The sequence below is a fragment of the Rhinatrema bivittatum genome, chromosome 6 (assembly GCF_901001135.1).
Source record: "Rhinatrema bivittatum chromosome 6, aRhiBiv1.1, whole genome shotgun sequence".
Lineage (NCBI taxonomy): Eukaryota > Metazoa > Chordata > Amphibia > Gymnophiona > Rhinatrematidae > Rhinatrema > Rhinatrema bivittatum.
Window position 1 is genome coordinate 368,600,881 of NC_042620.1, and position 25,180 is coordinate 368,626,060.

General features: G+C 44.6%; 1 long non-coding RNA gene across 1 annotated transcript; it reads right to left on the reverse strand.

Moving 5' to 3' along the window:
• Positions 1–11,068: 11,068 nt before the first annotated feature.
• LOC115094626 lies at positions 11,069–24,161 on the reverse strand. Its single transcript, XR_003857597.1, has 3 exons — positions 24,000–24,161; positions 12,690–13,532; positions 11,069–11,225 (listed from the first exon to the last, which is right to left on the reverse strand). It is a non-coding gene; the product is annotated as an uncharacterized LOC115094626 (long non-coding RNA).
• Between the last annotated feature and the right edge of the window lie 1,019 nt (positions 24,162–25,180).

Here is a 25,180-nt window from a genome sequence, read left to right on the forward strand (position 1 = left end):
TGGAGGTCAAACCCTTGTAGGAACATAAGGTCTGGACAGACAGGCACAGTAGTTGAAGACAGAGTTCAATCCCACCTAGGGACATAAGGCCTGGAAGAACAGGCAAAGCAATCGAGGTCAAACATTTGTAGGAACTTAAGGCCTGGACGGACAGGCAGAGCAATCGAGGTCAAACACTTGTAGGAACAAAAGGCCTGAACGGACAGGCACAGCAGTCAAGGACGGAGGTGAATCCCACCTAAGGACATAAGGCCTGGATGGACAGGCACAGCAGTTTTTTTTTTTATATTCCTATTTTCAAACGTTTCCAGCACTCATAGTCGTTTAGACTCAGGTACTGTAGGTATTTCCCTATCCCCAGATTGCTTAAAATCTAAGTCAAACCCTTGTAGGAACACAAGACCTGGACGGACAGGCATAGCAGTCGAGGACAGAGGTAAATCCCAGCTAGGGACATAAGGCCTGGACAAACAGGCAAAGCAATCAAGGTAAAACAATTGTAGGAACATAAGGCCTGGACGGACAGGCAAAGCAATCGAGGTTAAACACTTGTCGGAACATTAGGCCTGGACGGACAGGCATAGTAGTCGAGGGCAGAGGTCAATTCCACCTAAGGACATAAGGCCTGGACGAACAGGCAAGCAATGGAGGTTAAACCCTTGTAGGAACACAAGGCCTGAACGGACAGGCACAGCAGTCAAGGACGGAGGTCAATCCCACCTAAGGACATAAGGCCTGGATGGACAGGCACAGCAGTTTTTTTTTTATATTCCTATTTTCAAACGTTTCCAGCACTCATAGTCGATTAGACTCAGGTACTGTAGGTATTTCCCTATGCCCAGAGGGCTTACAATCTAAGTCAAACCCTTGTAGGAACACAAGGCCTAGACGAACAGGCACAGTAGTTGAGGAAAGAGGTCAATCCCGCCTAGGGACATAAGGCCTGGATGAACAGGCAAAGAAATCGAGGTCAAACACTTGTAAGAACATAAGGCCTGGACGGACAGGCAGAGCAATCAAGGTCAAACATTTGTAGGAACATAAGACCTCTACAGACAGGCAAAGTAGTCAAGGAGAGAGGTCAGTCCCACCAAAGGACATAAGGTCTGGACGAACAGGCAAAGCAATCGAGGTCAAACACGTCTAAGAACATAAGGCCTGGACGGACAGGCAGTGCAATCGAGGTCAAACACTTGTAATAACATAAGGCCTGGATGGACAGGCAGAGCAATCAAGGTCAAACACTTGTAGGAAACAAGGCCTGGACCGACAGGCAAAGCAGTCGAGGACAGAGGTCAATCCCACCTAAGGATATAAGGCCTGGACGAACGGGCAAAGCAATTGAGGACAAACACTTGTAGGAACATAAGGCCTGGACTGACATGGAAGGCAGTCGAAGACAGAGGTCAATCTCACCTAGGGACATAAGGCCTGGACGAACAGGCAAAGCAATCAAGGTCAAACACTTGTAGGAACACAAGGCCTGGACTGTCAGGCAAAGCGGTCGAGGACAGAGGTCAATCCCACCAAGGGACATAAGGCCTGGACTGACAGGCAAAGCAGTCGAGGACAGAGGTCAATCCCACCTAGGGACATAAGGCTTGGATGAACAGGCAAAGCAATCGAGGTCAAAAACTTGTAGGAACACAAGGCCTTGACGGACAGGCACAGCACTCGAAAACAGAGGTCAATCCCACCTAGGGACATAAGGCCTGGACGAACAGGCAAAGCAATCGAGGTCAAACACATATAGGAACACAAAGCCTGGACAGGTATTTCCCTATCCCCAGAGGGCTTACAATCTAAGTCAAACCCTTGTAGGAACACAAGGCCTCGACTGTCAGGCACAGCAGTCGAGGACAGAGGTCAATCCCACATAGGGACATAAGGCCTGGACGAATAGGCAAAGCAATCGACGTCAAACACTTGTAGGAACATAAGGCCTGGACGGACAGGCAAAGCAATCGACATCAAACACTTGTAATAACATAAGGCCTGGATGGACAGGCAGAGCAGTTTTTTGTTTTTTAATTTATTTATATTCCTATTTTCACACGTTTCCAGCACTTCATAGTCGATTACATTCAGGTACTGTAGGTATTTCCCTATCCCCAGAGGGCTTACAATCTAAGTCAAACCCTTGTAGGAACACAAGGCCTCGCAGGTCAGGCACAGCAGTCGAGGACAGAGGTCAATCCCACCTAAGGACATAAGGCATGGACGAACGGGCAAAGCAATTGAGGACAAACACTTGTAGGAACATAAGGCCTAGACTGACAGGGAAGGCAGTCGAAGACAGATGTCAATCCCATCTAGGGACATAAGGCCTGGACGAACAGGCAAAGCAATCGAGGTCAAACACTTGTAGGAACATAAGGCCTGGACGGACAGGCAGAGTGATAGAGGTCAAGCATTTGTAGGAACACAAGGCCTGGACTTTCAGGCAAAGCAGTCGAGGACAGAGGTCAATCCCACCAAGGGACATAAGGCCTGGACTGACCGGCAAAGCAGTCGAGGACAGAGGTCAATCCCACCTAGGGACATAAGGCTTGGATGAACAGGCAAAGCAATCGAGGTCAAAAACTTGTAGGAACACAAGGCCTTGACGGATAGGCACAGCACTCGAGGACAGAGGTCAATCCCACCTAGGGACATTAGGCCTGGACGAACAGGCAAAGCAATTGAGGTCAACCACTTGTAGGAACATAAGGCCTGGACGGACAGGCAGAGCAATCGAGGTCAAACACTTATAGGAACATAAAGCCTGGACAGACAGACACAGCCGTCGAGGACAGAGGTCAATCCCAACTTGTGACATAAGGCCTGGATGGACAGGCACAGCAGTTTTTTGTTTTTAAATTTATTTATATTCCTATTTTCACACGTTTCCAGCACTTCATAGTCGATTACACTCAGGTTCTGTAGGTATTTCCTATCCCCAGAGGGCTTACAATCTAAGTCAAACCCTTGTAGGAACACAAGGCCTGGACGGTCAGTCACAGCAGTTGAGGACAGAGGTCAATCCCACATAGGGACATAAGGCCTGGACGAACAGGCAAAGCAATCGACGTCAAACACTTGTAGGAACATAAGGCCTGGACGGACAGGCAGAGCAATCGGTCAAACACTTGTAGGAACACAAGGCCTGGACGGACAGGCAGAGCAATCAAGGTCAAACACTTGTAGGAACACAAGGCCTGGACGGACAGGCACAGCAGTCGAGGACAGAGGTCAATCCCACCTAAGGACATAAGGCCTGGACAAATGGGCAAAGCAATTTAGGACAAAAACTTGTAGGAACATAAGGCCTGGACTGACAGGCAAGGCAGTCGAGGACAGAGGTCAATCCCATCTAGGGACATAAGGCCCTGGACGAACAGGCACAGTAGTCGAGGACATGTAAAGAAGTTTGAATGGAAGTATTGAGGCTTCTACCACTAGCAGAATTTAAAACCAGGGAATCCTGCTTAGATAAAAACTCCCACTTCCATTCTCTTCCCTACCCTTTCTGCCTAGAGACAAAAAGTTTATTTTCAGGGGTATGTGTCCGTATCTACCATAGATTCACCAATTATTCATGCAACACAACGTGCATTTAAAATAATCCAGTCAGAGCGGTGATGTCACCCGCAGAGATGGCCGCCTGAGCTCTGTGCTCTCCCCTCCGCCGCAAGCAATCTTCCCCCATCGCGGGCTTAGCAGTGAAAAAACCTCTCCACACTTAGCAAATTTGAATCGCCAGTTGCACGAGATGTCTACTCCGCGGAAAAAGCCCGACTTAAATAGATTCTCCTTCGCAGTGGCGACCACGGCTGCGGCCCTAAACAGCGAGGAAGGAACCAAGATGGCGCCGGCGCGTGACCCCGCAGACTCCCCGGAGTTGTCAGACGGGAAAGGCGACGAGAAAGGCGATCTGGAGGTACCCACTAGACAGGAATTCAGGCTGTGGTTCCAGGAGATCAGGGGTGATATGGCCCGCTACCGTGAGGAGCTGGGAGCCATGTTTGCAGGCATCCAGAAGGAGGTCCGTGATATAGGACACAGGGTGGATGAAGCGGAGGTGGGGCTGCAGGAGATGCAGACGGAGCTGGAAAGGCTGCAGGAAGAACAGGGGAAGGTTAAAGAACTGCAGGAGGAACTCCAGCGCCATGTGGAAGATCTGGAGAACAGAGCAAGGAGGGTTAACCTCCGGTTCCGGGGCATACCAGAAGGACAGGATTACAGAGACTGTGCAATGACAGTGCAAAGTATATGTGCTCAGTTGCTGGACCCGGAGGGTAAAGCAGAGCGGCCCCGGGAGGTTGTGTTGGAGCAGGCCCACAGGATCTATGGCCCCCCCCCCCCCCCCGCAATAACTTACCTCGCGACATAGTAGTGTGTTTCCACAGCTTTTTGGTGAAAGAGCAAGTGGCACAAGCTGCCAGGGCACTGGGCACCGTTACTTGGAAGGGCCATAAAATTGAAATTTTCCAGGATTTAGCCATTTCCACCATGAAGAAGAGGAGGGCCTTTCGTGATGTTGTCCAAATTCTGAGGGATCACAACATTAGATACAGATGGCTATTCCCCTTCGGATTACAGTTTGCTATTGGGGGAGTAACCTCCAGAGTTCATCAAGTCATGGAAGCAGAGGATATACTACGAGCGGCTGGACTCCCTGATCCACACTTACCAGAGCACACGGAAAAGCTGGTGGACGGCGGTTCGCGCAGTGGACAACGACCCAGATGGCAGAGAGTGGACACGGGCAGAGGACGACTAAGCCGGAGATCGGGAGGCACTACCGACCTTGAAGCACCTGGATAGGACACTGGGGGCGGGTATGGGTGAGGCATTTGCATACTGGCTGGGCACTTCGTGATTTGCAGGCCAGAGGGTTTTGGATTCCAGAGAGGTCTGGGATGCTCAGTTCTGCAGCACAGAATGCGGATTTATATGTTGGTTATAGATTGTTCTTAGTAATGTTATTAACTAGGTTGAAGCGGGAGACGTTTGAATGGGGGAGACGTATTTCAGTTCATGGGGATAAATACGTTCACGGGGATAAATTCAGTTCACGGGGATAAATACGTTCTCTCTATTTAATCCCCAGCTTCTTTTCTATGCTCCAAGTTGTATTACTCCCTTGTTTTATTGTAACTGCATACCTTAACCCTCTCTTGTTTAATGTTTTTTATCATTATTATTACTACAACTATTATTATTATTATTATTATTAAGATAAATGTTAGTTTTTTACCGAGTTTTGTTACCTATCCACTTGTTAATTGTAAACCGACATGATGCGATATCTATTGCGAATGCCGGTATAGAAAAACTTAAAATAAATAAAATAAATAAATAAATAAATGGGGGCGGAGGGGGGTGCGGTTCAGTGCGGCGGGGAACGTCAGCTCTCTCAGGGATTTGAACCACATGGTGGAGAGTGGTTGTTGGACGGGTGGGGTGGGGGGAGGGGGGGGCAGGGGGGGGAGGGGGGGAGGGACTGGGTGGAAGAATGTTACATATTGCGGCTGGTACACTTCTGATTACGTGAATATAGGTAAAATAAAATTTCTGAGAAGGGGAGCCCCTCAGGCAGCTGTTGCTCAGCTTCCTTTACTGCCAGTATGGGGATGATAAGCATCGCTTCCCTGAATGTGAAAGGCCTTAATACCTATCATAAACGACAGCTTTTGTTTAAGGATATGGCCTTACTAAAGGTGGACATCATTTTCAGTCAAGAGACTCATATCAGGAAACGTTACGAACGTTTGCTTACCTCTGTAGGGTACCCTCAGGTGTATCATGCTGCAGCGACAGGGCAACACAAATACACTGGCGTGGGAATTTTCTTTGCTAAAGCTATGGTAGTGGATATCCTGTCAGTAATCAGGGATGTGGAGGGACGATACATTCTAGTGAAAGCTAAACTTAATGAAGTGCTGTTTACCTTAATGAATGTCTATGCCCCGAATACGGACCAGTCCTCATTCTTTACTAAACTGTCTACAGTTCTCAGTGAATGGGCGGAAGGGCATCTAGTAGTGGGGGGTGATTTTAATTTTACCCGTTACCCTTATTTAGACAATACGGGAAGGGGAGGGGTAGGGAGTAAGAATATCAGGCAAGCCCTAAAAAACTTGATAGCTGACAGGGGACTGGTAGATATTTGGCGGCTTCGCAATCCTACGTCCCGCAACTACACTTTCTTCTCAAAGCCACATCAATCCTACTCTAGGATCGACTACTTTCTGGTAGATAGAGATATGGTGGGCGTCATTAGGGATGCGGATATTGGTATTATCTCCTGGACAGACCATGCCCCAATCTGGATCAAACTCTACCTAGGAAGTCCACAAGCAGGTGTAAAATTCTGGAGGTTGAACGACAGGTTATTGGACGATAAGCTATTTGTGGATACGATAAAGGTTAAATTAGTTCAATATCTAGAAATCAACGATAATGGGGCGGTCACACCTGGTGTATTATGGGATAGCATGAAAGCTTATGTGAGGGGTCTTTTTATAGCTAGGGCCTCGTATGTGAAAAGGGAAAGGGAGCGTTGCTTGCTAATGGACAAAATAGCCCGGCTGGAGCTGCAACACAAACGTACACTGGACCCGGGCCTGCTAGGGAAATTGGGTGAGGCTAGGGGGGGCGCTACAGGCCCTAGATAAAGATCAGATAGCCTTTTTGTTACAGAGATTGAAGCAACAACATTATGAATGGGGAAACAAAGCGGGGAGGCAATTGGCAAGGAAGCTAAAAGAAAGGGAAGCGCAATCCAACATTATTAAGATTAAGGGGCCCCAGGGTAATTATGTATACACACAGCAAGAAATAGGGCAGTGCTTCAACAAATTTTACCGTACCCTATATGATTCGGAGCAGTTGAGTACCCAGACAGAGATTGATCAGTATCTTCGGGACGTACCCCTTCCTGTTCTGTCAGATGTCCAGAGGACTCAGCTTAATGACGAGATCAGAGAGGGAGAAATATCCCTAATCATCAAAGATCTTAAATTGGGGAAGGCCCCGGGCCTGGATGGGCTAACTGGGAAATTCTACAAGACTTTCTGCTCAGAATTGACGCCTACCCTAGTGTCCATGTATAATGCATTACGCGGAGAGGGTAGGATTTCCCAGGAGTCCAATACAGCGGGTATTACGATATTGGCCAAGCCGGGAAGGGATCATACCCTGTGTGGCTCATACCGACCCATATCATTGATTAATATAGATATGAAGATTTTAGTGAGGGCTTTGGCTGTCAGGCTTGGGAGAGTAGCACCTGGGTTGGTCCATAGCGATCAGTCGGGGTTTATCCCAGGACGACTGGCGTCGGACAATGTGCGACGGGTGGTGGAACTGATGTGGTGGGCCCAGAATAATTGTATTCCTGCAGTATTACTCACTATTGACGCCGAAAAGGCGTTTGATCGGGTACACTGGCCTTATTTAAAGTCATGGAGGTTATGGGCCTGGGGGAACACTTTACCACTTGGATTGCAAAATTGTTTGGGAACCCACATGCCAGAATTAAAATAAATGGGGGCTATTCTGACCCCTTTGAGGTGAAACGGGGCACGAGGCAGGGGTGCCCTTTATCCCCATTATTGTTTGCCCTATCATTAGAACCGTTTGCGGAGCACATTAGAGGTCATCCAGATATCCAGGGTATTCCCATTAAGGATGTATCATATAAAATATCGCTCTTCGCTGATGATTTGTTATTTACAGTCGCCCAACCGGAGGTCTCCCTGAAGCCTCTGTTGGAGGAAATGCGCATATTTGGCAGATTATCGGGTTTCAAAGTTAATGCTGATAAATCTGAATTGCTTAATGTTTCGTTGTCTAATGACCAGTATGCAGCGCTGGGGAGTACGTTGCCTTTCCGATTGGCTAGAGAAGCCATAAAGTATTTGGGTGTTAAAATAGGGACACACTTGGTTGATTTATATAAGTTAAACTATGATGCATTATTGACCCGCATACAACAAGACTTAGGCAGATGGGACAGGTCGGACTTAACCTGGTTCGGGAGGGTGGCAGCAATTAAGATGAATGTTTTGCCCCGCTTTTGCTACTTGTTCCAAACGCTACCTGTAGCGATCCTGGAAGGAGCCATGAGAATATGGCAACGGAAACTCTTTCAGTTTATTTGGAAGAGGAAACCCCCTAGGGTTTCACGTAATATTTTATATAAAGATAAGGCACGAGGAGGCCTCAATATACCTAATCTCCAGTGGTATTACTCAGCCATCATGTTGGGCGTGATTATTAGTTGGCACCTAAAAGGCAGTCCCAAACCGTGGGTGGCCATAGCGCAGGCGAGATCGGAGCCTGTATCTTTAGCCTCTCGGGTTTGGTATAGAGACATGGGAAAGTGTACATTCAAGTCACTCACGCCGTTCACACAAACTGTCCTGCGGCACTGGGGGAAATGGAGGGGGCGTATGGTGGGAAACAAGAGTATATATCCACTTACAACCTTTTTAATGCACCCTAGATTCCCACCGGGGCAGGATCTTGTTTATGTCCGGAGATGGCGACAATTAGGGGTCACTACGGCGGGTCAATTCTTTCATGGGTCTCAGCTGATTCCAGCAGCAGACTTTCAAGCTACATATGATCTCTCACCTAGAGACCTGTATGCCTATCGACAAATTACACACTTCCTTCGGTCCGAAGGGGCACCTGGTGCATGGTCGCAGGGCAGATCTCTTTATGAGTCGCTTTGTGAACAGGCTAAGCCAGTATTCAAACTCAGTGGGAAAGAGATTTGGGTGCATCTCTCTCGGATGCAGACTGGGATCAATGCCATATGATTATGGGGCGGTAGAGATGTGAATCGTGTCCTCGATCGTCTTAACGATCGATTTCGGCTGGGAGGGGGAGGGAATCGTATTGTTGCCGTTTGGGTGTTTAAAGTATCGTGAAAATCGTTAAAATCGTGAGCCGGCACACTAAAACCCCCTAAAACCCACCCCCAACCCTTTAAATTAAATCCCCCACCCTCCCAAACCCCCCCCAAATGCCTTAAATTACCTGGGGGTCCAGTGGCGGTCCGGAACGGCAGCAGTCCGGAACGGCCTCCTGCAATTGAATCGTGTTGTCTTCAGCCGGCGCCATTTTGCAAAATGGCGGCGCAAAATGGCGGCGGCCATAGACCAACACGATTTGACTGCAGGAGGTCATTCCGGACCCCCGCTGGACTTTTGGCAAGTCTTGTGGGGGTCAGGAGGCCCCCCCAAGCTGGCCAAAAGTCCCTGGGGGTCCAGCGGGGGTCCGGGAGCGATCTCCTGCCGCGAATCGTTTTCCGTACGGAAAATGGCGCCGGCAGGAGATCGACTGCAGGAGGTCGTTCAGCGGGGGTCCCCCGCTGAACGACCATTCTGAGAGGCCGTGACAGTGGAAAAACATTTCTTCTGATACTCCTCGATATATCAGCCGCCTTTGACACCATCAACCACAGAACACTCCTCACCAGGCTTAAAGAAATCGGTCTTCAAGACACTACACTCAATTGGTTCAAATCATACCTCAATAACAGATCCTTCATTGTCAAGACAAACTCATCTGAATCCTCACAAATACCCCTCAACCATGGCGTCCCTCAAGGTTCTTCTCTATCCTCGACCCTCTTCAATATCTACCTCCTCCCTCTATGCAAATACCTCTCAGATGCCAACCTCACCTACTTCGTTTACGCAGACGACATACAAATTCTACTCCCCATAACCAAATCCATTGAACTCACCTTGGAAAGATGGAACAAACTCAGTTCAAAACTATCACAACTGCTATCCCAACTATCACTCTGCCTCAACCAAGCCAAAACAGAAATCATTCACATCCAGGACGACTGTCCCTCTTCCCCCCTCGAGAGCACCCCTTCAAACAACTCAGGAAGCTCAAACAACACGGGGATGCCAATCATACCAAGAACCTCACTCACACCATCCACAAAAAAACCTAGGAGTAACTATCGACAGCCAACTCAACTTTAAACGACACATCTCCAATACAATCAAAGATGGATTTTTCAAACTACAAACACTTAAAAAACTCAAACCCCTCCTCCAACCGCATGATTTCCGAACAGTACTTCAATCAATTATTTTTTCAAAACTCGACTACTGCAACTCCCTCCTCCTTGGACTACCAGATACCCACATCAAGCCCCTCCAAGTCCTACAAAACGCCGCCGCCAGAATTATCTCCAATCACAAAAAATCCTCCCACATCACACCCACCCTCAAAGACCTCCACTGGCTGCCCATCACACAGAGAATCCAGTATAAAACCCTCACCCATATACAAAAAAAATAAACAACAACAAAATGGTCTGGCTAAACAACACCATCCAACCATACATCACACAAAGATCTCTTAGATCCTCCAACTCAGGTCTCCTCTCCATACCAAACCTCAAAAATGCCCACCTCAATGCAACACGCAAACGAGCCATTACAATAGCTGGCCCTACACTGTGGAACTCCCTCCCCACACATCTCAGAAACGAACCCTCACCACAAGTCTTTAAAAAACAGCTCAAAACATGGCTGTTCTTAAAAGCCTTCCCTCCTGAACCCCAGCATACTAAAATACATGTTCTTGAAAGCCTACCCACTTGACTACCACACTGCACTAATGCATAACAGCCCATTCCCCCTTCACCACCCCCCCCCACCTTTCCCTCCCTCCCTCCCTTTCCTCCCATATCCTTGTCCCCTTCTACCCGTAACCAAGACATATTGTACATTCTGTAAATAGGCTATATGCCACAACTCTATACTCACATTTATTTATATTCAACTCTTACAATGTTTCTTATGTTATTTATCTTATTATATTGTTTAATTTAATTTAATTGTTATCTTGTTACAATGTAAAATAGGGCAGTTCTCGCCCTATTCAACCTGTTATCTGGAAACCGATGTGATATCTCGATCGAATGTCGGTATACAAAAGAAATAAATAAATAAATAAATAAATTTGTGAGCCTGATTGGAGTAGCGTAATATGGACAACAGGGTGGGTCACAAAAACAGGGGGAGATGTTCAATGTAACACGGCACACTTGTTGATATTCAGGAACAGTTTATTATGATTGCGTGCACAATTCTGTAAAAATTGAATATGTACAGAGCATTACTTCCGAACAATTGTGCAAAGGGCTGAGTTTATACTGTCTGTGCAGTTGAATGTTCTTCTTCTGAAGATATGTTGTATTTCTTGTTCTGTAAGAGATTAAATAAAAAATTTCAAAAATAAATAAATAAATAAACCAGTCAGTTTGTAATAAAAATATTTTCTTTATTTCAGATAAAGAAATGTATGAATAAAAATCTCTAAATGACTAAGAAACACTTTTATGTTCAAATCTTAACTTTACCAGAGTATATCCTACAATCAATGTGATAGCCATTAATAAAGTAATTGAAATTATTAAAATCAGATAAATGTCAATCAATGTCATCTTTTGCTTAATTAATCAATGCATTTCTAATACATCTGCCAATCTAGAAACAATAGCAATTTAAAGGTTCTCATATACTTGAATAAATGATTATATATTTACCAATTATCTGAAGCACCCCGCTCTGTGTCTCTCTAATCACGTGCAAAGAAAAGCAAAGTAGCACTCTCCTTTCCTTCTGACTGCTTCAAGTTTTTATACCCTTAAAACTCTTTGATTTTTTTGATCCAGGGTAACTGTATCTTTTCTGTCAATACATCTATCTTTTTAGCCTTTGAAGAACTTCATTTCTAAAAACCTTGACTGAGGTTCAAGCAATTTTTCCATATCACAATATTAAAATTAGGAGTTATTCTTACCCTGTTTAAAGCTTTGCCCATTTTCCGGTCTTTAATTTATCAATACTTTTCTTCCTTCTACTTCAGAGAGAAGAGACCAAGCACTCCCTCTATCCCAGGATTCACGCCTGAGTGACCACATGTTTTAGGATGCCCAAGGCCATAAAATGCAGACTGCTTTCTTACTTAGATAAGCATTAGTCGAAAACAAGTTTCTCAAGGTCTGTAAGGGGGGTAGAGGTGAGGGAGCTGTGTGCTGGAGTTTTTTCAGCACAGGCCTTGATTAAAGCCATGGCTTTTAAAAGTAAAGGCTTATGGGTATTAAATGCTAACATGTCTCTTTATGGCTAATTGATTACTGACTTCACTAAATATAAGTAATTATCAATAAAGCACAAAATATTAAAATATTTTCTGACACCCCCCCATGGAGTCAGTAAAGCAAATTCTAGACATAGCTAGATACATATAAATCAGTAAGGCACTAATAAGCCTGGGGGAAAAATAACCACACAATAAACTACATATAATGAGTTGTGTCAGTGCTCAGCATTGCATAGATACAAGTGAAAATACAAGTGTAATAATACAAGTGTAATAAAAATTGGTTACATTACCATATTGATTATAAAGAGATATGAGTTTATAAATCTGAGTTAGTTTCAAATGATAACCAGATATAAAGATTTTCTCAATATTTCCTTATGGGAAATAGAGAACATTCATACCCAGGGAATGTAAATTTTAAATTTAAAGCTGCTCATCCAGTCAAATAAGATGAGGGTTCATAACTAAAATAATCTCTACGGGTCAGAAATCTGTGATGTATCATCACCAATTCCATCATGTGTAGGGATCTGTGGGCAATAAATGCCTATTATACTTACCAATTGATGAGCAACGATCCTGAAATGGCAAGGTGCATTATGAATAAGACACATACCAGTCCAGTCAATGATAGACAGTTATTCACAGTTCTCAGTAGATCCAGCCGGATCAGACGTCTCAGATATCTGTGAAGTCAGCCTGAATAATAATAGGTATTGGGAGCTGTTTGCTCGCCTTCCACTGCTGGTCTAGTCGGAGCAGAATCTTGAGCAGGATTTGGTTGCTGATGTTGCAGGATGACTAATTGACCATCCTCAGGGGAGAGAGCTGCATCCATCCAAACCACAAAGTCATGTCCTTCATCCGTTGGAGAATTAGCCGGAGCAGGGTGCGTTGGATCCAATTCTTCATCCGTCACAAGAGACTGTGGACTAGGTGCTGAAAACCAATTCGAGCTTACTCCCGGGCTGGAGACTCTTGAATTTCCACCTGAAGCAACAGGATTGGCATTTGATAGGCCATGTCTATATCCTAAATGATATTCTGCCAAAGAGTAGATACTGAAATAGCAGGGCACAAGTTCCCAGGGACACACTGACAAATGTGGGCACTCAAGGTTCTTCGTAGTGCTTCACAAACAGATGCCAGTCTTCTTGGCCAAGTCCAGCAATAGGAATATTGTGGGAACTTAAATAAAACATCACAGTTTTTGTGCAGATAATAAGGCGCACATGTATCAGGATTGTTTTCTGAGTATATCCAGCTTCCATAATCAGCATACTCATTTATGAGATCAGGTCCCAGGCTGACAATCATGGCATTCTTCCTAGGATTAGCTGGAAAATGTATCTTTGAGTTTACACCTGCCATTTCTGGTTCGTTGTTCTTCGTTCTAATTTCTCCTAAGACAGAAGAAAAGAACATCAATTATTAGTATGATTCCCAGGATTAATGGGAATAAATTGATCCCTAAGTCATGAAGGAGTCCACCTGCCCCTTCCATTATGGTTTTATCTACACCAACAGCTGTTTTAACTATTCCACCCACTAATTCAGAGAAAGCATGACCCAGGGCATTCGAAAATACCTCTGGCTTCAGTAGCTCTTCTAGGATCAGCTCCCATTCACTAGCTGTTAGTTCTATCATTCTCAGATGCTGTAAAAACTCATCCTCTGACATTAACCAAAGTGAAGACAAATTTCTCAATAATACATTTACATTTAAAACATGAGTCAATAACATTTTTAACTCAGTGAATTGTACTGGTTTAAATTCCATGTACTTTATTGTTTCAGTTAACCGGGCACTAAGTGTAGGATAAAATTCCCACGGTCCACACTTAATGACAGATAGTGCAGTAACTAAATACAATATTCCCGGTTGAAAGCCACACTGTGCTTTGTTTGACCGAAAGATATAAGATCCATAAGAAAATTATTACTTACCTGCTAATTTTCGTTCCTGTAGTACCATGTAGTACCTGTAGTACAATTGTTTTAATCCAGGTGTTGCTTCCATTTGAGCTTTCCAAAAACTGACCAAAATTCTGGATTTCCCAGCAACGTTTATAGACCTGAGTAGTGATTGGGAGAAAGATACGTCTGACCCCTTGTACTAGGGTTGAACCTAAGGTTGCCCATGGTTCTTTTCCCATTTCATGTTTGCTGACCTGCAAAATAACTTGTGAGGCCTCAACATGGGCATACTGAATTTGCTCAGCTGTGAGGTTTATTTCCTCTAACATTTTTCCCAATTGAAGGTCTCCCCATTTGGGTTTGGGGGAAATAAGACCATCAATAAAGTGAGTAAGCTGTTCTTGCTAGAACCTGTATTTTCTCACAGTTGTGGATATGGCTTCAATCCCTAACTGTAAGGTTTGAACTAAGTAATCCCTTAATTGAAAAATACCTGCTCTTAGCTGATATTCATTGGATTGAATACCTTTTATAGCACTTTTAATTATATCATTAAGATTAAGGAATGTATTTTGAACCTCATGTTTCAAAGCATTCCTGCGCTTTCTGTTGGCTGTTCTCATCACCCAAGCAGGCAGGGGAAATGAGTCATTCAGCCATTTTGTCTGTACAATTACATCTAACACAGAAGTAACCTCAGTGTCATTTAACCCCTCAGCTAAACCCCTAATACAGGCAGCGGTCAAAGACTGGCCTAGCACAGGTGCATTTTGAAAAAAATAGCCTCCTGTATAAAGAAGGGTCCCCATACCTTATTAAAAAACCTTTTATTACAAAGATTAACCTGATATCGCCAACTAGGGCAACAAAAGCAGTAGTCCTGGGTGGACAAGGAATGGGTACAAAAGAATTTATTATTCCTGCATGCATTATTCCATAAAGGTAAATTATGATAAGGGATTCTAAGCCAATGTGTAAAAGAGACAGGCAATTTATCACAAAAGACATGATAATGTGTACTATTTAAAAACAGAATTTCATATGGTAGTCTACAAACATAAGACAGAGAGTCCTTAATCATTGGGAGGGGGAATCCTGTATCCTCTCCCCCCCATGTAGAATAATTTGCGTAAGAAAGTGTTACCTCAGGAAAGATGTCCATCCAGGAGAAAATGAGACCTTTAATCAAACCTGAAAATCCATAATTACCGTATTTTTCGCTCCATAAGACGCACCTGACCATAAGACGCACCTAGGATTCAGAGGGGGAAAATTAAAAAAAAAAAAAAAATTGTGCTAAACCGGCTCTGCGTCTGGGCGTCTTATGGAGCAAATTAGGGGAGTGCATAGCTTTTTTTTTTCTCCCCATTTTGTTTTCGGGTCTGGGGAGGGCCATTTCAGTCCACTCCCCAGATCAGAAAACTTTTTTCTCTGGGAACCCCTCCCCCCCAAAAAAAACCCCATCCCACACTTTAAATTAACAACCCCCACCCTCCTGACTCCCCCAAGACCTGCCGACTTAATTTACCACAACCCCCACCCTCCTGACCCCCCCCAAGACCTGCTGACTTAATTTACCGCACTCCCCCACCCTCCTGACCCCCCCAAGACCTGCCGACTTAATTTACCGTAACCCCCACCCTCCTGACCCCCCCAAGACCTGCCAAACGTCCCTGGTGGTCCAGCGGGGGTCCAGGAGCGGTCCGGGAACGATCTCCTGGGCGTGGGCCGTCGGCTGCCAGTAATCAAAATGGTGCCGACGGCCCTTTGCCCTCACTATGTCACTGAGACCGACCAATAGCAGCGGTCGGTCCCAGTGACATAGTGAGGGCAAAGGGCCGTCGGCGCCATTTTGATTACTGGCAGCCGACGGCCCACGCCCAGGAGATCGTTCCCGGACCGCTCCTGGACCCCCAGGGATGTTTGGCAGTTCTTGGGAGGGGGGGGTCAGGAGGGTGGGGGGTTGCGGTAAATTAAGTCGGCAGGTCTTGGGGGGGTCAGGAGGGTGGGGGGTTGCGGTAAACTAAGTCGGCAGGTCTTGGGGGAGTCAGCAGGGGGGGGGGGAGTTGTTAGATTTTTGTTTGCTTTTTTTTTCATATATTCGCTCCATAAGACGCACATACATTTTCCCCCCACTTTTGGGGGAAAAAAAGTGCGTCTTAAGGAGCGAAAAATACGGTAGGTCCAGACAAGGAGCCCTCCAGAGGCACCTTCGAAAGGGGATTGATGCAGGCACAAGATCCATCACGAAAACAAGGACGAAGGGCAAACAGCCGCTGGAACTGTTCAGAAGCACCAATATGTGGTTGAGAGCAGTGCTGCAGTTTCCAGGATGGAGTTTCAAGGATCCCAGTAAGATTGACACTCACTTTCCTGAAACCTAGGAATAAGTTCTGATATCTGGTTGAACAGAACTCTGCAGGGAAGCCATCAAGAGGAGACTCCGAAGTGATGGAAGAAAGCTGCAAGGAGGAACGCTCCATTTGCAGGAACAGAGCAACTAGTCTGGACTCAAGACCCGCAGGCAGGGACTCCGGAGAGATGCCTTGCCAGACCTGGTGAGTGTAAAACCTGAAAGGAACATCAATATGCAACAAAACAGGATCTTGCACCAGCCAGCCATGGTATGGAACAAGAATGAGACCAGAAGGCAAAGACACAGCTAGAAGAGACAAAGGCTCAGAAGGTGAGCGCTTGCTGACATGTGAGTGAGAATAACGGAGCTCCTGTGAAGCTGCGGGAGAAAAGGTGGAATGCAGCTGGGTATTAGATAAGAGATAAAATAGTGAGATAGGAGATGCAATAATTAAAAGCACCCAACATGCAATAACATACTTACAATAAGGCCAGTAAAAAAGAAACACTGCATGCAAAATGGTACTAATTGGGGAACAAGCCATACAGCATGCAAGCAAAAGCTTCTGCTGAAAGCGTGTTAAACATGGAGGACGCTCAGACGTGGGACTAGCTACACTGAGAACGACCTGGTCTTCCTGCTCCGGGGTAGGCACAGTCATGTCACAGCGTGGAATGACATCAATTGCTGGAGCAGTGGGAGCGCTGGGCAGCAGTAGTTCCTCCTGACCCATTGGCGTCAGCGGAAACTGCGGATGCAGCAGAGGCTGGGGGTTGAACTGAGGCTCTGGCACCGGAAAACCCCAATGTCTCGGATACCAGCTTGACATCTCTAATAGACACAACTTTTCTGTTCTCTGGATCCTCAGAGTCAGAAAGCAACAGTCCCGAGGTACCTAGAATTTCTGTAACAATAAAGGGATTAGACCAGTATGGTTCTAAAGAGCCACAAACATGCGTTTTGCTCAAAACTACGGAACCAATCTGAAAAGGATTTGGAGTCCGAGAGGCCTTGTCAGAAGTAACCATAGCATCTGAGGAGGCCATATTTTCAAGCATAGAGAACCCAAAGAGAGACATAGCGGGAGCTTCATGATTGGCAGTTATGGTACTATTAATCCGGATTTGGATCTCCGGAAGATGAAGGTACCAATTACTGGGGTTAGATTGCAAAGCAAAAATTTGCAGACCACGCTTAACCTCACCATTAATCCTTTCAACCATTCCATTAGATTCTGGACGATGTGGGTAGGAGAATCAATGAGTAATGCTATGATCAGCACAAAAGGTCTCAACCTCAGCATTTTTAAAGGCTGGACCGCCGTCTGTGCAAAGAAACTGAAAAGGCAAAATACCATATACAATAGCCAGACGGTTAACAGTTACAATAGCTGTAATGCGTTTCTGTGCAAATAAAAACACAAAGCCAGTAAAGGAGTCAAGTACAACCAAAATATGTCTGTAGCCACGGGAAGAAGTAAGGGGACCAACATGATCTATATAGACCACCTGCCCTGGTCTAATTCCCCGTGGAAGTGTCCCTTCAACATAAGGGGGTCCAGTACGTTTGGGATTTGTGCGCTGACAATCCAAACAGTCACTGACCATTTTCTTTGCCTGACTTCTAGTCAAAACCCCATCGGAATGCTGGCACAAAGTAGCCGCATTCAAATGTAAGGAGCCATGCCTAGCAAGACATGCCCTTACAGTTATTTCTTGCTGAGAGGCAGCCAATTTAGCCGCTTCATCTGCCAAAGAATTGTAACGAGAGTACCAGCCCACGGTCTGGTGAGCAGGCACATGCAAGACTAGCACCTGGATAGTAAGTTTCTGTGAAATAGAAAATATTAATCTCCAGTGAGCTCTGTGTGCTATAGGCTTGCCTGTAACATCCAAAAAGTCACTGTTTTCCCATACTTTCATATGTGAATTAAACCCAGACACCACATATGTAGAATCAGAACAAACCATAATGGATCTGTCAGGATCCAAATTGGGCATTTGTTCAATATGTGTCAAAGCCTTTTTTTTTTTTTATATTTATACTTTATTAAATTTCAATTCACATACAAGTGAAATCATGTTATCCATACAAACAATATAAGGTAATTAAGGTGTGCTACCATATCAACAATCATAAAAATTATTCATTATAAACCATTCATAGCACCTTTATCAAATAAAGGGAGCGGTATAAACATAAACTCATCTGAAAATTTCCCAGAAAAAGGAGGATTTTTCTTTCTTTTATTCAGTACCCACAGTTGTTATCAAAGCTGGTTGATTAGACTTCTCTAATTCTTTATCCCTTAAAAAGTTCTCCATGTGAGAGGGAATAGTAAAAATAAATTTATTTCCCTGATAATTCACAAAACATTGGCAGGGGAACCTTAAGAAAAAGGTAGCACCTAATTCCAATGTTTTGTCTTTCAACTTAAGAAATTGCTTTCTACGACCCTGTGTAGTTTTAGATACATCAGGGAAGATATACACTTTCTGCCCACAAAATAAAAATTCACGATTTTTTAGGGCCTTCTCAAATATGAGCTCTTTATCCCTCTCTTGAACAAATGAAACAAATAAAGTAGTTCTCTTATTTATTACATCCAGGGAATCTTGCAAAAATGTTGATATCCCTGGGGACCGAATTTCATTCAGTCCCCCAGGTTCATCAACTAATCTAAGGGGAAAATAATAGATTTTCGAAATAAGAGGAATTTCTTCATCTTTATAAGCTAATATCTCCTTCAAATATTTAACAAACATTTCTTGTGACGACATTAATCTTGTGTATGGAAAGTTGACAAATCGCAAGTTCTTAATTCGAAATAAATTTTCCAAATTTTCTACTTCATTATGTAACATCACGTTATCTGACACCCGTACACTTTCAATATTTTGAATACTCTGAACATCTGTTATTAACTTGTTCACTCTAGTTTCTATATCTACCATTTTTTCCCCTTGTTGAGTTATCATTGCTTTATTATTATTCACCATCAATGTGAGGGAGGAGTTCGTTTGGGTAACATTAGCGTCTAATTTAACTAACATCCTCCACAGATCCCCCATTGTCACTTTGGAAGCGTCCAATCTAGCTGATTGTAAGCTCTCATGAGATGGACTTACTATGCCAATCTCACCTTCCTGATGTATAGAAGACAAAGGCTGTAGAGGCTTGGGAGCTACCTCTTCAGGTAGTGCCTCCTATCTACTTACATCTGCAGACTCATCCCCATAGATATTATCCAAGGTTGCTGCTCCTGGGGGTTGCGTAGGTGTGGGTCTCATGCCTGGACTTAACGAGACTTCAAACAAGTCTTTGTTACTGTCCAATTGTGGCGTATTTAGCCTGCTCAAGTGGGCATCCATCGGACCGGTTGTAGGAGTATTAGGTGAGGATGTATAGGCCTTAGCCTTCCTTTTACGCCCCATAAATCAAAGGCAACTTTCAGGCAATCAGGCAGCAAAGGCGGTCAAAGCCGGTCTAAGCCGCGCGCGCCCCTTTGGCGCGTGCGGCTTAGGCGACGCGCCGACGGCGACTTCGCGCCGTAGTCTCGCGGGGTTTTGAGGCCCCGGGTCAGGCAGTGATGTCACGCGGTCACCAGCTGGGCAAGATCAAATTTACCGCCGCCTGCAGAGCTCAGGGATCCTCCTCTCTCTCCTTCCTGCCGCTCCGAGGAACGCCGCAGTCTCGCGGGGTTTTGAGGCCCCGGGTCAGGCAGTGATGTCACGCAGTCACCCGCTGGGCAAGATCAAATTTACCGCCGCCTGCAGAGCTCAGGGATCCTCCTCTCTCTCCTTCCTGCCGCTCCCGTGTCAAAGCCTTTTGAAAGGCAATCAGCTCCGCTTGCTGTGAACTCATATCACCTAATTGCCAAGTATGCGTGGCAAAGACTTTCCACTGTCCCCTTTTATTAGGAGTCAAAATAACCTTAGCTGCACCAGCAAAAAATGCAGTAAGATAGTCACCCGAGGGTGTGACAGAACCATCAGTAAAAATTACCAATTGAACTTTCTGATAAAGCGGAGGAAGGAGCCTATCCTGCTCAGTTGTTAAGCAAAGATCTTCACAAGTCAAAACAATGTCAGAATCAGCCAAACCATTCTGATAATGGAATTGTACATCATCTCTATATTGATCAGCGCGCCATTGGACCCAGCATGTGGAGAGAGCCCTACTCTCTGGGAGGGAATGGCGAGTGACAGTCTGTAACTGGGGAATCCCAGTATAACAATGAATAGTCTTACCCTGAGCGAGAGTAGAGACTTTAGACAAGCAATATCTGACAGCTGTCAGTGTACGCTCAACAATATTAAATTTCCTCTCAGGCTGAGAGAAAGTGTGTGTGATATAACATATGGGCTGAGATTCAGCATGGTTACTAATTGTAGCCAAGAAATGAGAGTCAGAAACCTGCAACGTGACATCTAAATCTTTTGACGGTTTACGGTGTGCCAAAGGGGCTGAATCTTTGACAGCCTCCTGTAGTGCTCTCAAACATTCAGAATGAACAGTAGTCCAATCCCTTGCCACAACGGCATCTCCTTTAAGCAAATCATACAAGGGGGCTGCTAATGAGGCAAAACTGGGTACAGTTTTACATGCAAAATTGAGTGTCCCCATTATTACTTGCAGTTGGCGAGATGTCTTAGGCACCGGGAAGGATATAATCTTTTCTTGGAGGGTGGGGGCAAGACTAGCACCTGCCACCCCAATTAAAAATCCCAGAAACTTAACTTCCTCAAAACCAATTCTTGCCTTGGCAAAATTAATTACAAAGCCTTCTTCATCCAGTACCTGTATTTGTTTAACAACAGAATTCCAAAGCACATCCAGCTTATCAGAAGCCAGATATACATCATCAACATAAGGAACGGCATTATCAATGTTATGTCACTGAAGGAGTTCTTCAACGGCAGCAGAAAACAACACAGGGGAATTTTTAAAACCCTGAGGGAGCCTGGTATACTGATACTGCTTACCCCTAAATGTAAAAGCAGTGACAGGTGAAGAGCTAATAGGAATACTCCAGAAACCATTAGCAAAATCCAAGGTGGCCTTCCACCTAGGACGTGGCAAATTATCAATTGTAGACGCAGGATTTAATGTCTGCGCTGCAACTGTCTCAGAAGAAGCATTAAGGGCCCAATAGTCAATGACCATACGGGTACTCCCATTTGGTTTGGGCACAGGAAGGAGGGGTGAATTGAATTCAGAATATTCTTCAATTAAGACACCCTGAGTAAGTTTCTGAGAAATTATATTTAAATCATTCCAAAATTTCTTATGGACAGGATACTGTTTTTGAGGACTGAAAGGCTTAGTTAAAACAATCTCTATTGGCTTAGGGGTCTGCACTAAACCTGTGTGTGTATGATAGAGCTGAACAACCCCTAACTTAAGCCATTCAGTAAACATGTTTTGCAGCCCAGCTTCTCCAATTAAGGATTTGAACTGAGGAGAAATTGAAGCTTTTACAGCCTCAAAGCCATACAATGGGTCTTCCCTCATCATAGAAGGAAAAACAGGCACATCAGCCTGTGTGAAATAAACTGCAAAAGGATCCTCCTCATCAAATAAACAAGCCACTGTTATGGTGCGAGACCCTTTGAAGTAAGGGAAAAAGATTTCTACGGTCGCTAAGGGAGCCTGAGACTGCTTCCCTGCAAACATAGTAATTGTAACATTCTCATTTAAGTACTGAATTGTATCCCATTCTCTAGTCAGAATATTAATAGTAGTACCAGAATCCATCATGCCCACAAATAGATCACCCTGTTCCTTACTCTGGATCCACAGGGGATTGAGTCGTGGAGCCAGCACTGCCATGGAAAGTGGCACGCTTAGCCGGCTTTTTGTGAGAAGAAGGGGGAGGGCGGTCTGCCTTAGTTATAGCTCCGGACACCACTGGAGGCTTCTCAGGAGCTGGAAAGCGGGCAGGAGGAGTCCCTCAATTATCCCTCACAGGATAACATGGAACCCACCCAGTATTAGAGGGATTTCGTGGAGTGGCATCAGGGTAGAAATAATATAATGTCTAGTACGGGAATCACATGTGCCAGTAACGGCTTCAAGAGCAACAAGCCTAGTAGCCAGATGCTCAGGTATCAGATTAACATCAGCTGGAAGCATCCCCAAAGCCCGCCTTACTCTGTCTGCTTTACGATCGCTCTCACTACGGGCTCCGAATTCCACAGGCGTCCCCTTGGAAACAGAATGCATCCCATAATGATCTCTAAGCGTTTGAAAGCAGTGCAAGACAGCAGTGTAAAACGCATTCTTTTTCCCAGCCGGAATCTGATCCACGGGCGGGGCATCAAAGGACAAAATAGCATCAAGAAGCGGACGCTGTTCAGTGAACGCCAAACCCCCCCATTTCTCCGAAACCGGAATCACCGGATTTTCCACAAACAAACATTTACCAAGTGAAAAAGACATCTGACAGTCAGGAAGTGCAAAAGGAACAAAATCCTACTCTGTTCTTCTATTTAGACCCTGGTGTCTGCCCTGTGCAGTAAGGGTTTTTAAGCGACAAATGTCAACATGAAAGCACACATAAGGCCTAGACAAACAGGCAAAGCAATCAACATCACTGGCCACTTGTAAATGCAGGACAAAGGACTGATTTTCCCTGATATGATTGGCTTCAACCCACTGACGGAACGTGGCTTCCTGTGAAGCCCTAATCCTATAAGGATCTGCCATTATAACCAAATACAAAAAGAGCTGCAACAGGCAAAATTACAAAAACTGGAAAATAAATTCAATATTCAAAGTACTCTGGTTAACACCTTTAGATTCTACAGTAGATTAAACCACATTGGGTGCCATGTAAAGAAGTTTGAATGGAAGTATTGAGGCTTCTACCACTAGCAGAATTTAAAACCAGGGAATCCTGCTTAGATAAAACCCCCCACTTCCATTCTCTTCCCTACCCTTTCTGCCTAGAGACAAAAAGTTTATTTTCAGGGGTATGTGTCCGTATCTACCACAGAACTTTATTCACCAATTATTCATGCAACACAACATGCATTTAAAATAAACCAGTCAGTTTGTAATAAAAATATTTTCTTTATTTCAGATAAAGAAATGTATGAATAAAAATCTCTAAATGACTAAGAAACACTTTTATGTTCAAATCTTAACTTTACCAGAGTATATCCTACAATCAATGTGATAGCCATTAATAAAGTAATTGAAATTATTAAAATCAGATAAATGTCAATCAATGTCATCTTTTGCTTAATTAATCAATGCATTTCTAATACATCTGCCAATCTAGAAACAATAGCAATTTAAAGGTTCTCATATACTTGAATAAATGATTATATATTTACCAATTATCTGAAGCACCCCGCTCTGTGTCTCTCTAATCACGTGCAAAGAAAAGCAAAGTAGCACTCTCCTTTCCTTCTGACTGCTTCAAGTTTTTATACCCTTAAAACTCTTTGATTTTTTTGATCCAGGGTAACTGTATCTTTTCTGTCAATACATCTATCTTTTTAGCCTTTGAAGAACTTCATTTCTAAAAACCTTGACTGAGGTTCAAGCAATTTTTCCATATCACAATATTAAAATTAGGAGTTATTCTTACCCTGTTTAAAGCTTTGCCCATTTTCCGGTCTTTAATTTATCAATACTTTTCTTCCTTCTACTTCAGAGAGAAGAGACCAAGCACTCCCTCTATCCCAGGATTCACGCCTGAGTGACCACATGTTTTAGGATGCCCAAGGCCATAAAATGCAGACTGCTTTCTTACTTAGATAAGCATTAGTCGAAAACAAGTTTCTCAAGGTCTATAAGGGGGGTAGAGGAGAGGGAGCTGTGTGCTGGAGTTTTTTCAGCACAGGCCTTGATTAAAGCCATGGCTTTTAAAAGTAAAGGCTTATGGGTATTAAATGCTAACATGTCTCTTTATGGCTAATTGATTACTGACTTCACTAAATATAAGTAATTATCAATAAAGCACAAAATATTTTCTGACAGACAGAGGTCAATCCCATCTAGGGACATAAGGCCTGGACGAACAGGCAAAGCAATCGAGGTCAAACATTTGTAGGAACACAAGGCCTGGACTGACAGACAAAGCGGTCGTGGACAGAGGTCAATCCCACCAAGGAACATAAGGCCTGGATGGACAGGCAGAGCAATTGAGGTCAAACACTTATAGGAACACAAGGCCTGGACAGACAGACACAGCCATCGAGGACAGAGGTCAATCCCACCTTGTGACATAAGGCCTGGATGGACAGGCACAGCAGTTTTTTGTTTTTTTAATTTATTTATATTCCTATTTTCACACGTTTCCAGCCTTCCATAGTCGATTACACTCAGGTACTGTAGGTATTTCCCTATCCCCAGAGGGCTTACAATCTAAGTCAAACACTTGTAAGAACACAAGGCCTGGACGGTCAGGCACAGCAGTCGAGGACAGAGGTCAATCCCACATAGGGACATAAGGCCTGGACGAACAGGCAAAGCAAGCGACGTCAAACACTTGTAGGAACATAAGGTCTGGACGGACAGGCAGAGCAATCGGTCAAACACTTGTAGGAACACAAGGCCTGGACAGACAGGCAAAGCAGTAGAGGAGAGAGGTCAATCCCACCAAAGGACATAAGGTCTGGACGAACAGGCAAAGCAATCAAGGTCAAACACGTCTAAGAACATAAGGCCTGGATGGACAGGCAGAGCAATCGAGGTCAAAAACTTGTAAGAAATAAGGCCTGGACGGACAGGCAGAGCAGTCGAGGACAGAGGTCAATCCCACCTAAG